At 42.4% G+C, this 18,528-nt stretch overlaps 1 protein-coding gene and 3 non-coding genes across 6 annotated transcripts in view; all 4 read right to left on the bottom strand.

The window, feature by feature from the left end:
* Positions 1-18,528, bottom strand: part of TEX14 (testis expressed 14, intercellular bridge forming factor) — an 88,230-nt gene that overhangs the window by 59,944 nt on the left and 9,758 nt on the right. The gene's annotated exons all lie outside the window — the stretch shown is intronic.
* On the bottom strand, positions 4,676-4,892 carry LOC126063422 (small nucleolar RNA U3). The gene has a single exon (XR_007514362.1). It is a non-coding gene; the product is annotated as a small nucleolar RNA U3 (small nucleolar RNA).
* On the bottom strand, positions 12,900-13,118 carry LOC126063424 (small nucleolar RNA U3). Its single transcript, XR_007514364.1, has one exon. It is a non-coding gene; the product is annotated as a small nucleolar RNA U3 (small nucleolar RNA).
* LOC126063423 (small nucleolar RNA U3) lies at positions 17,774-17,990 on the bottom strand. The gene has a single exon (XR_007514363.1). It is a non-coding gene; the product is annotated as a small nucleolar RNA U3 (small nucleolar RNA).

Raw genomic sequence — 18,528 nt, 5'->3', positions numbered from 1 at the left:
GACTAGGTCTTAAGCTAATCTGGGCGCCTGAAGAACCTGGGAACACTCTGAAATCAAAGGAATCAAAAGGCAAAATATTGGAGCTTCAGTTAATTTCTGATACTTAGATAATAATAAGTAACCAACAAAGCTTCTCAGAAGTCATTTAGAAACTGTTGGAAACAGGACTTTTTGGAGGTGGCCCAGCAGCCACATCCAACACGGAAGCAAACCCCAGGAGAGCCCTCCTCATGAAGTATGTCTCCCTGAAAGCCACTGTGATTAGGCGGGACGTATGTGTGTTTGTTCCCAGGAGAAGTACATAAACTATCGATCTTTGAGGTAGCATGCAGTGTTTGTTCTTGATTCTTGAACTGCTCCTCTGATGATCTTGTATGTCTTAAAGATAGTGGGTTGGATAATAAAAGGCATTTATACAAAGCCAACAGCCAGCGTCACCCAAAACGGAGAGAGTCTGAAAGCATTCTCCTTGAGATCTGGAACCAGACAAGGATGCCCTTTATCACCACTCTTATTCAACACTGTGCTGGAGGTCCTAGCCAGAGCAATTAGGCTAAATAAAGAAATAAAGGGCATCCAGATTGACAAGGAAGAAGTAAAATTATCTCTATTTGCAGATGACATGATATTATACACAGAAAACCCTGAAGAATCCTCAAGAAAACTACTGAAACTAATAGAAGAGTTCAGCAGAGTACCAGGATATAAGATAAACATACAAAAATCAGTTGGATTCCTCTACACCAACAAAGTGAACATTGAAGAGGAAATCGCCAAATCAATACCATTTACAGTAGCCCCCAAGAAGACAAAATACTTGGGAATAAACCTTACCAGAGATGTAAAAGGCCTATACAAAGAAAACTACAAGACACTACTGCAAGAAACCAAAAGAGACCTACATAAGTGGAAAAACATACCTTTCTCATGGATAGGAAGACCGAATATTGTAAAAATGCCTATTCTAACAAAAGAGATCTATAAATACAATGCAATTCCAACATTTTTTAATGAGATGTAGAAACAAATCACCAACTTCACATGGAACGGAAAGAGGCCCCAGATAAGTAAAGCATGACTGAAAAAGAAGAACAAAGTGGGAGGCCTCACACTACCTGACTTTAGAACCTATTATATCGCCATAGTAGTCAAAACAGCCTGCTATTGGTACAACAACATATACGTTGACCAGTGGAACAGAACTTGAGAATCCAGACATAAATCCATCCACATATGAGCGGTAGATATTCGACAAAGGCCCAAAGTCTGTTAAATGGGGAAAAGACAGTCTCTTTAACAAATGGTGCTGGCATAACTGGATATTCAACTGCAAAAAAATGAAACAAGACCCATACCTTACTCCATGCACAAAAATGAACTCAAAATGGATCAAAGACCTAAACATAAAATCTAAAACGATAAAGATCATGGAAGAAAAAATAGGGACAATGCTAGGAGCCCTAATACATAGTATAAACAGTATACAAAACATTACTAACAATGCACAAACACCAGAAGAGAAACTAGGTAACTGGGAGCTCCTAAAAATCAAACACCTATGCTCATCCAAAGACTTCACCAAAGAGTAAAAAGATTACCTACAGACTGGGAATAAGTTTTTAGCTATGACATTCCTGATCAGCGTCTGATCTCTAAAATCTACGTGATACTGCAAAAACTCAACTACAAAAACACAAATAACCCAATTAAAAAATGGGCAAAGGATATGAACAGGCACTTCACTAAAGAAATCATTCAGGTAGCTCACAGATACATGAGGAAATGCTCACGGTCATTAGCCATAAGAGAAATGCAAATCAAAATTACAATGAGATTCCATCTCACGCTAACAAGTCTCGCATTAATCCAAAAAACACAAAATAATAAATGTTGGAGAAGTTGTGGAGAGACTGGAAAACTTATACACTGGTGGTGGGAATGTAAAATGATACAACCACTTTGGAAATCGATTTGGTGCTTCCTTAAAAAGCTAGACTAGAACTACCATACGATCCAGCAATCCCACTCCTTGGAATATATTCTAGAGAAATAAGAGCCTTTATACCAACAGATATAGGCACACCCATGTTCACTGCAGCACCGTGTACAATAGCAAAAAGATGGAAGCAACCAAGGTGCCCATCGATGAATGAATGCATAAATAAATTATGGTATATTCACACAATGGAATACTACGCATCAATAAAGAACAATGATGAATCTGTGAAACATTTCATACATGAAGCAATCTGGAAGGCATTATGCTGAGTGAAATTAGATGCAAAAGGACAAATGTTGTATGAGACCATTACTATAAGAACTCAAGAAATAGTTTAAACATTGAAGAAAATATTCTTTGACGGTTACAAGAGTGCGGGGCGGGGGGGGGGAAGGAAAGGGGTATTCATTAATTAGATAGTAGACAAGAACTATTTTAGGTGACGGGAAAGACCATACATAATACAGGAGAGGTCAGCACAACTGGACTAAACCAAAAGCAAAGAAGTTTCCTGAATAAATTGAACGCTTCAAAGGCCAGCATAGCAGGGGCCGGGGTTTGGGGACCATGGTTTCAGGGGACATCTAGGTCAACTGGCATAATAAAATCTACTAAGACAACACTCTGCAACCCACTCTGGAGAGTGGCATCTGGGGTCTTAAATGCTAGCAAGTGGCCATCTAAGATGCATCAATTGGTCTCAAACCACCTGGAGCAAGGGAGAATGAAGAACACCAAAGACACAAGGTGATTATGAGCCCAGGAGACAGAACCCAGAAAACCCAGTGCTTTCGAGTTGATTCCAACTTATAGTGACCCTATAGAGCAGAGTAGAACTGCCCCATAGAGTTTCCAAGGAGCGCCTGGTTAGCGGTCGTAGCACTTAACCACTACGCCACCAGGGTTTCCAAGAGACAGAAAGGGCCACATAAGCCAGAGACTACATCAGCCTGAGACCAGAAGAACTAGATGGTGCCTGGCTATAACCGATGACTGCCCTGATAGGGAACACAACAGAGAATCCCTATGGAGCAGGAGAGCAGTGGGATGCAGACCTCAAATTCTGATAAAAAGACCAGACTTAATGGTCTGAGACTAGAAGAACCCCGGAGGTCATGGTCCTTCCGTTAGCCCAAGACAGGAACCATTCCCAAAGCCAACGCTTCAGACAGGGATTGGACTGGACTATGGGATAGAAAACGATACTGGTGAGGAGTGAGCTTCTTGGATCAAGTAGACAAGTGAGACTATGTGGGTTGCTCCTGTCTGGAGGGGAGATGAGAGTGCAGAGGGGCTCAGAAGCTGGCTGAATGGACATGAAAATAGAGGGTAGAGAGAAGGAGTGTGCTATCTGATTAGGGTGAGAGAGACTAGGCATATATAGCAAGGTGTATATAAATTTCTGTATGAGAGACTGACTTGATTTGTAAACTTTCACTTAAAGCACAATAAAAACTAAAAAAAAAAAAAAAGATAGTGGGTTGGTTAAATCAACAATATTATCCTGAACACTCAGGATTTCTCTTTAATCTCTACATTTTGTTTAAGTGAGAATAGGAGAACGTGATCATCCAAATTTTAAGAACAGGTACTGGTTAAGTGTCAGCAGGATGGAGAATAGAGACAGATAAGTGAAACTGCAAAAACACTAGTTTCCCTTGCTAGTGTGAAAACTAAATAAACTGAATATCCATTGCTTTCTCGGTTTAGTAAAAAAGTTTTCAAGGGAATTGCTACCTCCAGTGGAAAATGATGCCTGCTTATATTTATCTAAACTGAACTGAATCATGTATGAGTAGATGATGGCCTGCAATGATATTCTGCAGATTGTTCTAGCAAACATTGTGAGATTACAAGTATGATGTATTACAGTCCAGTGCAAAACCAGAGCACCCACACAGGGGTGGAAACTCTGGTGGTGTAGTGGTTATGTGCTACGGCTGCTAACCAAAGGGTCGGCAGTTAGAATCCACCAGGCGCTCCCTGGAAACTCTATGGGGCAGTTCTACTCTGTCCTATAAGGTCGCTATGAGTCAGAGTTGCCTCGACGGCACTGGGTAACATAGGCGTAGCAACGAGGGTCCTCTCTCTATGCTTCCTAGAGCAGAGGTGAAAAACATCTTATTAGCCTGGGTAACTGAAAGGTGAGACTGAGAAACACAAAGAAAAATACTTAATATAGGTTAAAATATATATATGTAAGAAAATGAAAATTTAGCACAGTAGACTAAAACAGCCTTTTAAAATGGGTTATCTTTACTAAAGAAACACAATTAAAAGAAATACCTATGGCACTGAGTAAAAAGCAAAGAGAAAACCACAAAACACCTTAAAACGATTAATAGCACCAGTGCATTTAAAACTATTTTAAATGGCTTTTAAAAAGGTGGACAAGCCACCTACCCGAAAAGTGAATGAAGGCCCATGTTGCTTTCCACCAGCACACCTGAAGCTTAAACTTAACTGGTTTCAGGACCCCTTCCACTGTACCGTACCTCAGGAAAAAAGAACAGGAAAACAAAAAGCAGAGCAAACAAAACTGGAATGGAAAGTACAACTAAGTGTAAATACAACTCTGAAAACAAGCAACAAAAAAGTACAACCCCTAGCTAAAAACAAGGTCCCCCAAACAAAAAACAACCACCACACCTGTTCCAAAGTCAAGTTGAAACAAAAGCCACTCAGACTGCGTTCTCTCCCTCTTACTCTCCCCGAAGGAAGAAAAGAACGATCATCAATAGCAAATGGCAGTTGCAGCGAAGCAACACCAAGAGCCGGCTTCACGCTCAGGAGAGAACGCTGCGCCTCCTCCTCGTGGTTTTCGGTGCTCTACACGATCAGAGAAACTTCTCTAGTAACGAACTATAGAAATGATCCCTGAAAGTATAGTCTTAGTTTGGAACCTACAGCCTCCACTAGGTCCCGGTCAGCCGTACGCCTCTCACCAACAGCGAGAAAGTTCCCATAGTTCTAACTTTACTGTAAAACATGTAAGGAAATAGGTTCTGTAACATCATCTTTTAACTGCTATCATTTAACAACGCATTTTTAAAATTTTTAAGTGGAAATGTAAAAAATTTAAAAAGAATTTTAAACTGCAACATTTTTATTAGCATAATATTGAATGACAACCAATCACAGCCCGATCTTTAAAGGCGCTTTGCTCCGCAGTTCGGCGAAAGCGGCCCCGCCCTGAAAGCGAAAGGGAAACGGAGGGCCTATTGCTAGTGAGAATCAGGCTGAACTGGACGATCAGCTTTGGCTTTTGTACTTAAAAAAAATTTTTTTTTAAAGCTAGTTCGGTGAATTTGACACTATTTCTTCCATAAACGAATACTTGAATGCCAACTATAACCATACCCAAGAAACCAAAACCGATGCCCTGGAGTCGATTCGGACTCATGGCGACCCCAACAATGTCTAAGAGTAGAAACTGCTCATAGGGTTTTCTTAGCTGTAATCTTCACGGCGGGAACTTGGGGGAGCACGCTCCACATCTCAAACCCACCAGCCGCTCATTGGAAACCCTATGGGGCAGTTCTACTCTGTCCTACAGGGTCGCTATGAGTCGGAATCGGAGTTTTATTGAGGCCTGGAGCCCTGGTGCCGCAGTGGTTAAGTGTTTAGCTGGTGACCAAAACCGTATGCCTGGTACCATTCTAACTGCTTTACACATATTATCTCAATCTTCCGTATAGCTGGATGAGGTAAACAGGACTATTACCATCCCAGCGGTATATGTATATGGAGAAAAGGAACCAGAGAAAAGATCTGGTAAATTGCCTAAGGTCAAACAGTTGTTAAATAGCAGACCTGCTCCATCGGGAGCCAGAGTTTACCACCTTAACCATTATCCCACTTTTCTATGATGCTAAGCACTGTTTTAAGCACTGTTTAAGGTGGTATTAAGTAAAAAAAAAAAAAAAAGGTATTAAGTAAGCAGGGTCAATATGAGTTGGAATCGACTAGACAGCAATGATTTTAAGTATGCAGAGGTAAAGAGATGAGAGAAGATCCCTATTCACACAGAACTCACATTCTAATGAGGGAGGCAGACAACAATAAATACACAAGACGATGACATAATATTTTTAAACAGTTTAACAATCTCTACCTTTTGATTGTTTAATCCATTCAACATTTAATGTTATCATTGATATGGTGAGATTTATTTCTGCTATGTTACTTTTTGTTTTCCATGTCTCTTGCCCCTCTATGCCTCCTTTATTGCTTTGTTTTGCATTGAGTGAATATTCTCCAAAATTGAGTTTTAATTTCATTTAAGGATTTTTTTCACTATATATGTGTGTTTTTAGTGGTTGCTCGAAGGCTACCATATACATATTAATGGAAGGAGCTTCGGATTTATACTAGCTTAACTCAGAAGCTCATTCTGTTAATATGTGTATATACAGATATATACATATAAATGTTCTCTGGTGGCACAGTGGTTAAGTGTTAAGGCTGCTAACCAAAAGGTCAGCAGTTTGAATCCACCAGCCGCTCCTTGGAAACCCCATGAGCAGGAATCAACTCAACAGCAAGGGGTTTGGTTTATACACCCCACACCCAGTTATTAAACTCCACTAATTGTAGGCTGACTGATCTATTGTTTTCAACAATGCCCTCAGGCATTGTTTTTGAGGTCCGAGTTTGGTTTTTGTTCTGCCCCAGGAGGGCTCCTCCCAGCTCCTATTTTTCTATTCTCTGTAGCAAACTAGGCAGCCTACAGTTCAGCCTGTATCTTAAATTTCCTGCAAACTGCCTTTCATCACAACATCCACAGTTCTTGAAGGAGCCTTTAGGCTTGAAGTTCTTTGTTGTTGTTGCAGTTAGGTGCCCTCGAGTCGATTCCAATTCATAGCGACCCTATATACAACAGAAGGAAACACTGTCTGGTCCTGTGCCATCCTCAAAATCATCGCTATGTTTGAGCCCGCTGTTGCAGCCACTGTGTCAATCCATCTCATTAACAGTCTCCCTCTGTTTCCTTGACCCTCTACCTTACCAAGCATGATGTCCTTCTCCAGGAACTGATCCCTCCTGATAACATGTCCAAAGTACTTGAGACAAAGTTTCACCATCCTCCCTTCCAAGGAGCACTCTGGCTATACTCTTCCAAGATAGGCTCGTTTGCTCTTCTGGCAGTCCATGATACATTCAATATTCTTCACGTATTCAAAAAGCCAACACCATAATTCAAATGCTGCTTCTGTCTTCTTCATTTATTGTCCAGTTTTCGCATGCACATGAGGTGACTGAAATATCACGGCTTGGATCAGGCACACCTTAGTCCTCAAACTGGCATCTTTGCTTTTCGACACTTTAAACTCTACTCCGTTGCAAATGAAATCAGTTACTGGGGGAAGAGATTAAAAAACCCAAAACCAAACCCGCTGCCATTGAGTTGATTCCAACTCATAGTGACCCTATAGGATAGAGCAGAACTGGCCCACGAGGTTTCCAAGGAACGCCCAGTGCATTCGACCTGCTGACCTTTTAGCTCTTAACCACTACACCACCAGAGTTTCCAGGGAAGAGATTAGGAGCGGTTTCATGGCCTATTTTTGCCCCAGGCAAAACCTCTCAGACCTGAGGATTTTGGAGCTGGGAGTGGGGACAATGGCAAGTTTCTCTCTGAGAGACACCCCTGCCCTAGGAGCTGAGCACTCAGTTTCATGAAGGGGAGACAGCAGTCTACAGTGGTCCTCCTCTCTGCTTGGCTCTCCTGGCCTGCAGCCACGGCCTTACTGGCCTCACTAGTCGGGGCAAAAGTGATAAGGGCCCCAATATTCCCATGCATCCTGCCCAAAGTTGAACCTCTGTTCCATGAGTGGGGGCTGGGTGGAAGAAGGGAACCCTCACCTCTCAGCCACAGTTGAAGGAGACTTAGCCTCTGCAACTGGTAGCTGGGGGCAGGCTAGAAAAACCGACATCTTGTTTCTGCCAGGAAGAAAGCTTCCATCTGGGTGCTGTGTTCTTGGTTGCAGCTATATGGAGTAGAGTCTCCGCCAGGCTGAGCTGGGAAGGGGAGGGAGAGAGAGATCTTGGTTCAAAGACCACAGACTATGGTCTTTCTTAAGGAATTTTCATAGATGTTCTTGAATAGATATTTATTTGCTGTTTGTTGTTTTGGGACCATTTCCAGAGTCTTTAAATGTTTGTTTTAAATGTCATAGGGTCACTATGAGTTGGCACTGACTCAATGGCCATGGGTTTGATTTTGGGTTGTTTTTAACATACTTCACCAGGTTCTTTGGGGAGCGGGTCAGTGGAGCTCCTCATGCTGACATGTCACGTTTGCGCACATGTCATGGGATCTCCGAACAACCAGTGCATTTTAATCCAAAGAAACAGCCAGTGCAAAGGCCAGAAGAAGATGGTGTGTTTCAAGAACAGCAACACAGCTAGAGAGCACAGGCCATGAGGGGAGATGGGAAGGCAGGCAGGGGTCAGATACCTGAGAGTTCTCTAGGCCAGGGCAAGGGTGTAGAAAAGAGAAGCACAGGCATACTTGGATGCTCTAGAAGTCAAGTTGACGGATTCAACGATGGAATGGCTAGAGGTGTCAGGGAAAGAGAAGTTTCCATGGTGACAGGTTGGTCTGGGCCCAGAACAAATGATGGGAACCCGGATTTCTGACCTAGGCAAGTGGCTTTCTCAAAATTGGGAGAGGGAGGGAAAAACTCAATTGCTACTGTACTGGCAAACTTACAAAGTAGGTAGCTTACAACTACACTTCCATCTTACAACAATCCTGTGTGTCAATGCTCATGGTACTACACCTACCTACTTTACAGAGGGACAAACAGGTTAAGGAACTACCCAAAAACCAATGGGTAGTAAATAACAGGCCAGCGAGTCAACTCCAGAGCATATACCCAAACCTTCAAAGAGGACTGAGCTAATTTTGGGCTCACAGTGAAGGGCTGGCCAACGTAGATCCAGAAGAATAAAATCAAGGAGGAACTATGTGGTTCATAGGTGGAGTGGAAGAAAGAGAAAATAACTGTGTTCTCCCAAGACTAGGAAGGAATCCCAAAGCTTCAATCTACCACTACCACCGGTTGCTCTCAACTCCAACTCATAGTGACCCCATGTGTGTCAGAGTAGAATTATGCTCCATAGGGTGTTCAATGACTGATATTTTGGAAGTAGATTGACAGGCTTTTCTTCTGAGGCACCTCCGGGTAGACTTCAACCACTCACCTTTTGGTTAGCAGCCACGCACATTAACCAACTGTACCACCCAGGGAGAAAGCTTCAATAGCAGGGAAGGAAAGGGGGCACACTCTCAGGAGGTGCCTTTCCCTCACCTGCTCTCTGTGAGGATCATTTCATGCCTTCTTTGCTCTCCTCAGCCCTCCTACTTCTCCTCACCAATCTCACTCAGCCATGATCTAGCCTCATATTTGGGAACTAGCAGCCATCAGCTGAAAACCCTCCATGTGGTGTCACTACATGAACAAAGCCACCACCATCTGCACTCCCTAGCATCTGTTGCCTACTCAAAGGTCTCCCACCTTCTGGAAGCTGCTCTCTCCTGTGTCTCAACTTCTTCCATTCTACCCAGTCCCTTCATCTGCATTCACACTTGCATTCCCACCTTTCATTAAACCCTGCCTGGATCCCACAGCTCCCAGCTAAACACAAACCCACTCCTCCCAGCTATACACGCACATCCACCTCTGTACTCTCCTTCACAGCCTAACCTCTTCAATGTCCTTTACTGATCAATCTACTCCAAACCAGTCTGTCCCCCACGACAGAACCAACAGTCACCACTGTGGCTAAATCCCATGGGTATTTTTCTATCTCCTTCTTAATCTTTCATCTGCTTTCTACACACTCACTGTCCCACTTCTCTTCCTTCGCTTCCATCACATCCACTCTGGTTTCCCTCCTAACTCTCTGGCTGCTCCTTCTCAGTCGGCTTTGGGAGTTCATCTTTTCTCACCTAAATCTGTCCTAAAGTCTACCACCAGTTCCACTGCCCCAGCTAATTCAGTTTCGACTCCATTTCCTTCATCTCAACATGGAGCCACTTTTCACCCATTTGCTCAAGCCATAAAACCTGACAATTATCTTTGATAGTCCCTTTCCCTTGTTGTAGAGAAAAACTTGAACGCTGTTTCAAGTTAAAAGAGAGAGGTTTATTAAGGGTTTAAAACAACTGCAATTGAGGAACTACGTAGCCCACTGAAAATGGAACCAGGTAGTCCCAGGGCAGTTTGGTTATACAAGTATTGTTATGGGGTAAAAAGAGGACCCAAACCAAGGGAGGGCAACTACAGGAAAATCAATGAATACTGTAATAATCACACGCTGGTTACTGATAATTAACAGTACAGTTACTGATTACAGATAGTTTCACAGGATGCTTATATCATGGTCACAAGATGCTTACATGTATTTTCTTTGCCTGTCTTGCAAAAATATCTTGCTGGCAACAGCACCCAGACAGCACTCTTCCTGAGTACACGTATTCTGAGGGGTGCAGATGGTCACTTGGTTAAGACCCTTCGGAACATATGGTCTCACATTTTGGCTTTGACTGCCGAGGGAAAACATGTTTTCCTTAAAAAACGTAACTGTTAGTCTAGAATCCAGATTAAAATTAGATGGTATGGTCAGCATATTATGCCTCTGTCTCACTGACTGCACTGAAAGTTGTCTTTTCCTGAGACACCCTCATGCCCAGATTTAACCAATCCCAAAGTTCTGATGATTTTACCTCTTGAATAGCTTTCAAATCTGGTCAATTTTTCCCTATTTTCATCACCACAACCATCGCTCTTATGTAGATGAACGCAGTATGTCCCTAATGGTCCTCACTCCTGCCACTTCACTCCACTCCCCAAATCTAATCACAGTGATTGATGTTGTTGTTAGGTGCTGTAGAGTCAGTTCTGACTCATAACGATCCTACATACAAGAGAAAACGCTGCCGAGTCATGTGCCATCCCACAGTAGTTGCTATGCTTGAGCCCATTGTTGCGGCCACTGTGTCAGTCCATCTAATTGAGGGCCTTCCTCTCTTTTGCTGACTCTCTACCAAGCATGACCTTCTCCACTAGGGACTGGTCCCTCCCGATAAAATGTCCAAAGTACATGAGGTAAGTTTCGCCATCCTTACTGTTTTTTTTTTTTAAATGTGCTTTAAGTGAAAATTTACAGGTCAGTCTCTCATACAAAAATTTATATACAAAATGGGAGTATGTAGTAAGGTGTATATAAGCTTATATGTGACAGACTGACTTGATTTGTAAACTTTCACTTAAAGCACAATAAAAAGTATTTTAAAAAAAATTATATACACCTTGCTATATACTCCTAGTTGCTCTCCCCCTAATGAGACAGCACACTCCTTCTCTTTACCCTTTATTTCCGTGTCCATTCAGTCCGCTTCTGTTCCCCTCTGCCTCCTCATCTCCCCTCCAGATAGGAGCTGCCCTCATAATGTCATGTGTCTACTTGGACCAAGAAGCTCCTCACCAGTATCATTTTTTATCTTATAGTCCAATCTGAAGAGTTGGCTTTGGGAATGGCTAACAGAAGGTCTGGGGACCATGACCTCTGGTGTCCTGGTCTCAGTCATCGCCATCCTTACTTCTAAGGAGCATTCTGGCTGTACTTCTTCTAAGACAGATTTGTTCGTTCTTTTGGCCATCCACAGTATAGTCAATACTCTTCACCAACACCACAATTCAAAGGCATCAATTCTTCTTCGGTCTTCCTTATTTATTGCTCAGCTTTCACATGCATATGAAGAAATTGAAAATACTATGGATTGGGTTGGAAATCCTGGTGGCATAGTGGTTAAGTGCTACAGTTGCTAACCAAAAGGTTGGCAGTTTGAATCCACCAAGCGCTCCTTGGAAACTCTATGGGGCAGTTCTACCCTGTCCTATAGGGTCACTATGAGTCAGAAGCGATTCGATGGCAATGTTTTTTTTTTTAATGGCTTGGGTTAGGCACACGTTAGTCTTCAAAGTAGGATCTTTGCTTTTCAACACTTTAAAGAGGTCTGTTGCAATATGTCTTTTGATTTGACTGCTGCTTGCATGAGTGTTGACTGTGAATCCAAGTAAAATGAAATCCTTGACAACGTATTTTCTCTATTTATCACGATGTTGCTTATTGGTCCAGTTGGGAGGATTTTTGTTTTCTTTATGTTGAGATATAATCCATACTGAAGGCTGCAGTCTTTGACCTTCATCAGTAAAGCGCTTCAAGCAGCTCACCTTCAGCAGGCAAGGTTGTTAATGAGTCTTCCTCCAATCCTGATGCCAAGTTCTTCAGGATATTGAGTAAGTATAGTAAAAAAAAAAGTATAGTAAAAGGCTGCAAATCTGACTCACGCCTTTCCTGATTATAAACCATGCAGCCCTGGTGGTGCAGTGGTTACGAGCTAGGCTGCTAACCAAAAAGCTGGCAGTTGGAATGCTCCTTGGAAACCCTAGAGGGCAGTTCTACTCAGTCTTATAGAGTTCACTATGAGTCAGTATCCACTCCACTGCCACGTGTTTGGATGTTCCCTTACTCTTGTTCAGGGGCCCAGGTGGCATAATGGTTAAAAACTAGGCAGTTCGAATCCACCAGCCAGTCTTTGGAAATCCTAGGGGGTAATTCTACTCAGTTTTTAGAAACCCTACCGCAACGGGTTTGGCTTGGGCTTTCGTTCTGTTCCAAGAAGCGGCTGGTGGATTTGAACTACCGACCTTTTTTGTTAGGAGCCAAACCACTGAAGAAGCTCTCCACAAAAGTCTAATAAAAATCCCAGCCTAGAAATAAAACATCATAGGAAGGCACACAGGGTTACTGTGGCTGGATAACAAGACACTAGCACTAAGTCTTAAGACGGCCATTTTGTCTTTTATTGGGAGTTAAAAAAGCGAAAGCCACTCAGACTGCATCCTCTCCCTCTTACTCCTCCCCCAAGGGAAGAGAAGAACGATCATCAATAGCAAACGGCAGTTGCAGTCAAACAACACCAAGAGCCAGCTTCACGCTCAAGAGAGAATGCTGCATCTCCTCCTCGTGGTTTTCGGTGCTCTACACGATCAGAGAAACTTCTCTAGTAACGAACTATAGAAATGATCCCTGAAAATATAGTCTTAACCTTGAACTCAGAGCTTTCGCTTTGTCTATGGCAGCCGCGCACTTTTTACAGATGGCGATTTGTTTTTCATGTTACTATCTTTTCAGCAATGTTACATAAATGTATTTTCTAAGTATGTTTTATATACAACATTCAAAAAGTATTCTGAACACTCTTAAGAGGATTTTTCTTTAAGAAACTTTAAGACTTTATGTTTCTTAATTAGCCTATTATGGACCAACAGCCAATGAGAAGCTACTGTCTCTTAAAAGGCTAACGTTTCCGGACTGCTTTAACGCAAAGGGTGTGCTCCTATGCAACTAACTTTCTGACACGCAGCCTCTGTGCATGAGATTAAAAAAAAACTTTACCTCCTAAAATCCTGAATTTCGAAAGCTAATAAGTGGCTTAATTTGACACTTTTACTTAACTGCTGGTTGCCCATGTAAGTCTGGGCGTGACAGGCGTTTATCTGGCTCACCAGTGTCGTTTTTCCAAAATAATGTACAAACACCTAAGTCAATCTTAACTGAGAAACAGAGATATTTATTTTGAAAAATGCCTCTCAATTTTTTTAAATTAGGTAGGTAAAAAGTAACAAAAACTGTAACAAAAAAACAAAAACCACTTACTTTTTTTTTTCTTTCCTGGGTGGTGTCTACTTTTATCCCTGATTTCGTAGTGTTTGAATGTTTCAACCTAAGACATGGATCAACAATTACAACACTCATGGAAGCAGCAGTCAGAAATCAAATGACATTATTGCACTCGGCAAATCTGCTGCAAAAGACTTCTAAGGTGCTACGAAGCGAAGATACCAGTTTGAGGACTAAGGTGCGCCTGACCCGAGCCATGGTATTTTCAATTGCTTCATATGCATGCGAGAGGTGGACAATGAAAACGTTAAATTCCAAGATGAATTGTGATTTGAATTATGGTGCTGGCAAAGAATATTGAATATCCCACGGACTGCAAGACGAACGAACAAATCTGCCTTGGAAAAAGTACACAGTAGAGCCAGAATGTTTCTCAGAAGCAAGGATGTTAAGACTTTGTCTTGCTTACTTTGAACATCTTATCAGGAGGGGCCAATCCCTGAAGAAGGACATCATGCTTGGTAAAGTAGAGAGAGGGTCAGCAAAAGAGAGGAAGACCCTCAGTACCATTGATTGACACAATGGTACAACAATGGGCTTAAATACAGCAGTGACTGTGGGCATGGTGAAGGACCGGGCAGTGTTTCGTTCTGTTGTGCATGGGGTCACTATGTGTCAGAATCCACTCGATGGCACCTAACAAGAAGACTGTATCAGCTTTATTTTTAAATACCAGCAGGTCAACTATGGCTCCTTTTTAGTTTTCTCCTGAGTGCCTGTCAGTATTAAACCAACTAAAAACCAACCTAAATGATATTTTTAAAATAAAAATAACTTGCCAAGTGAGTATGTAAGGTTATATACCCCTCCCCCCCAAACTGTCTTAAATGTGATTTCTCTTGTTAATTAAAAAAAGAAAAAAGCTAACATTTCTCTAGCACTTTACTAGGACCTAGGCCCCCTACTAAACATGGATCACCGCTTTAAATCTTAGAAATAATCCTAAAAAGTTGAGGAAATGGAAGCTTAGAGATGTTAAGTTGTTCCCCTAAGGCTACATGGCTGTCCCTTGCCTCTTTGAACACTAATATTACTCCATTCTATACCTTTTTTTGAGTCCTTATTTCTTTCCATGTTACCCAAGTAAAGGCTCGTTGTATTTTGCCTAGAGATAAGAAATTGTAGATAAAATTTAAGAAAATGACCTTAACCCATTGCTGTCAAGTCAATTCCTACTCATAGCAACCCTATAGGACAGAGTAGAACTGCCTTCATAGGGTTTCCAAAGCTGTAATCTTTAAGGAAGCAGGTTGCCACATATTCTCTCTCGGAGAGGCTGGTGGGTTCAAACTGCCAATCTTTTGGTTAGTGGCCAAACACTTAACCATCATGCCACCAGGGCTCCTTATTGAAGAGAATTAGGCAGTAGGAATGCTGGGGAGTGGGAGTTCAATGGGGAAAAAGGGGGTATCTGGGTGCACTGTCTGAGGAGCAGTGAGACAGCATTTAGGTGTTTCTCATCAACACTATGGAAGCAAATCATAGTGCAGTCACAGAGGGTGGTAGCAGGAGTAGAGCCACTTACTAATGGGAGCTGTCTTAGGGACCAGAAGTACTTCGCAGAGCAAAGGCTAAGAACAAATAATATGTCCCCTGACCTAAGGCCCTCTGGACAGTTCCTGACAGACAACAGCCATGTATTTACTCAAAGAACAGCACTCTCATGCTCTGTGGCAGATAACAAGGAGAATGAGACCCACAATTGCTATCCTCATGGAAATTACGAGGTCCTTTCTTCAGCAGTTCCAGTGACTCATCCAGCTGGGTAGCTGGTAAAAACTCAACCTCCCTAGATGAACCTGAGACTTTGCCCTACATCTTCCATGCCCATTTGTACACACATACAGAAATACTCCACTTCTGGGTACTAGAGACTTGGGGTGGGGGTGAGAGAAGCAGAGAGACAGAAAAATACTGTCCTTAACTTTAAAATGTGAAATAGGAATTGCACTAAATAACCTACCATGAAAGTCCCTTCTAGCTCTGATATTCTCAACAATGCCGCTATTGAGGTTATCATTATCACCCGTTTTACAGAAGAAGGAACTGAGGCACAGAGAACTTGAGTAACTTCTGCTTGGTCACAGAGACAGTAAATGCTAGACCAGGATTTCAATTCCAGGAGGTCTGACTCTGGAGTGCAGTGCCTAGCAGGCACTAGACCTCAGGTGCAGATTTGTCTGCTGACAGCTAGTTGATTGACATCTTGTCTTGAGTGTCTCAAAAGCACCTCAAACTCAATGTGTCCAACTGAACTAATCTTGCCTGCTCCCCAAAACTGGGCCTCTTCCAGTTCCCTGCCTCAATGATGGTATCACTGTCTATCCATCCAGTGTACACGCCAGAAAACAAGGGTCATCCTTGACACCTTTCTTCATACCAACCTGTCGTAAGTGCTGCTGAATTATCTCCTAATTACCTCTCAAATTCATCCACCTTTCTCCAGCTCTACTACTCCCCTGGCTGGTCAAGTGATCACCTCTCAGGTGGACACAACCTGGTCTACATTCATGGTTGCCCTTCTCTAATTCATTATCCAAGCAGCAGCCAGAGGTTTCCTTTCAAACCTTAAATCCAATCATGTCACTGCTGGGAGACAATTCTCCACGAATCTCTCACATTTCTGAATGTTAGTCTTTGTTCTGGAATATCTTTTTAAGAATGTTTGTACAGCAGACTTGGAGCCCAGAGATAAAGAGTAAAGGTGCGGGTGTCTTAGGCTGGGTTCTCTAGAAGATGTGTTCCAGCAAAATGAAGAATTAAACCAGAAAAAAGATTAACAGTATACAAGAAAGTGAATCCAGAATGTCAGCTGCTGGGGTAGTGCTTTGCGAATGTTGCTCAAAAAGGCAGATTAAAAAAAAAAAAAAAAAAGATCTTAAGTAAACAGAGAAACCCTGTTTTAAAATTCTTTTTTTTTCTATGTTCCTTTTTTTTTTTAAATGTGCTTTAGGTGAAGGTTTACAGAGCAAATTAAGTTTCTCATTAAACAATCAATACACATATTGTTTTGTGACATTGGTTGCCAACCCCACAACATGACAGCCAGCACCCTCCCCTTCTCGACCTTGGGTTCCCCATTACCAGCTTTCCTGTCCCCTCCTGCCTTCTCATCCTTGTTCCTGGGCTGATATGCCCGTTTAGCCTCATTTTGTTCTATGGGCCTGTTTAACCTTTGGCTCAAGGGTGAACTTCAGGAGTGACTTCAGTATTGAGTCAAAAGGGTGCCTGGGGGGCCATACTCTCAGGGCTTCTCCAGTCTCTGTCAGACCTGTAAGTCCTTTTTTTGGGAGTTAGAATGTTATTCTACATTTTTCTCTAGCTCTGTCCAGGATCCTCTATTGTGATCTCCCTCAGAGCAGTTGGTGTTGGTAGCTGGGCACCATCTAGTTGTGCTGGATTCAGTCTGGTGGAGGCTGTAGTAGTTGTGGTCCATTAGTCCTTTGGACTAATCTTGACCTTGTGTCTTTGGTTTTCTTCATTCTTCCTTGCTCCAGGCGGGGGCAGGACCAGTGGAATATTTTAGGTAGCCTCATCCTGTTATAAAATTCTAAAACCACATTTAACACAAGCTTGTCTAAAAAAAAAAATTTTTTTTTTTTGTCCTAGAGAACCTAGACTTCTCAGCAACTTCAAAAGACCATCCCAGTAACCCAGTGCTGTCAAGTGATTACAACTCATAGCAACCCTATAGGACAGAGTAGAACTGCCACACAGAGTTTCCAAAGAGCGCCTGGCGGATTCGAACTGCAGACCCTTTGGTTAGCCATAGCACTTACCACTACGCCACCAGGGTTTCCCAAAAGCCACCAGAGTTTCCCAAAAGACCCCTAAGAAACAATAAATGCTAAGTCTTAATCAAAGATCTTAAAGAAAAAATGTTATCTAGAAGCAGGAAAATGGAAGCATTATGCAAATTGAATGAGTAAAGATGAAAGAGGTCTGATGAGTCTGACAAGCAGAAAAACACATTATTCAAAAAGATTAACTACCTTTAAGACAAAGTGAAAAAAGAAAGCCACTCAGACTGCATTCTCTCCCTCTTACTCTCCCCGAAAGAAGAGAAGAACGGTCATCAATGGCAAAAGGCAGCTGCAGCGAAGCAACACCAAGAGCCGGCTTCACGCTCAGGAGAGAACACTGCACCTCCTCCTCGTGGTTTTCGGTGCTCTACACGATCAGAGAAACTTCTCTAGTAACGAACTATAGAAATGATCCCTGAAAGTATAGTCTTAGCTTTGAATGCACAGCCTCTGCTGGGTCCCAGCAAGCTGCACACATTACAGCGATGGCGAGATTTTTCTCAGGTCATTTGTCTTTTCAGATACATTTTATATCTCATGATGATTTGGTCGCTATGACCAATATTGAAAACACTATTATCCCTTGTAAATCTTTCAGAAATTCTTCAAAGCAGCAATAGACCTTATTAACATATAGTTTCTTGGCAGCCAATCACACGCTGTGCTCGCTGCCCTCGTCTGACTCATTCCTAACATGGAAAAAAAAAAAAATTTTTTTTTTTTTAGACTGCAATTACCAGCTCAATGTCCTGATCAACAGACGCGACCACGGTCAAGGTCCGTGGCTCCACTCTGTCCCTTGTCAAAACAGCCAACCGCCTCTCCCTGCTAGAGAAGTGGGCCTTGGAACTAGCTGTTCCGGTTTGAATCCCTGCTGAGAATTTGAATTTCTAACAAGTTTCCAGACAATGCTGATGCTGCTGGTTAGGGACCAATTCTGAGAACCACTAGTAGAGCAGTGGGTCTCTA

This window comes from Elephas maximus, chromosome 19, assembly GCF_024166365.1.
Source record: "Elephas maximus indicus isolate mEleMax1 chromosome 19, mEleMax1 primary haplotype, whole genome shotgun sequence".
NCBI classification, from domain to species: Eukaryota; Metazoa; Chordata; class Mammalia; order Proboscidea; family Elephantidae; genus Elephas; species Elephas maximus.
Note: the sequence above shows the minus strand (reverse complement) of the source record. Positions and strands in the feature narration are given on the sequence as shown.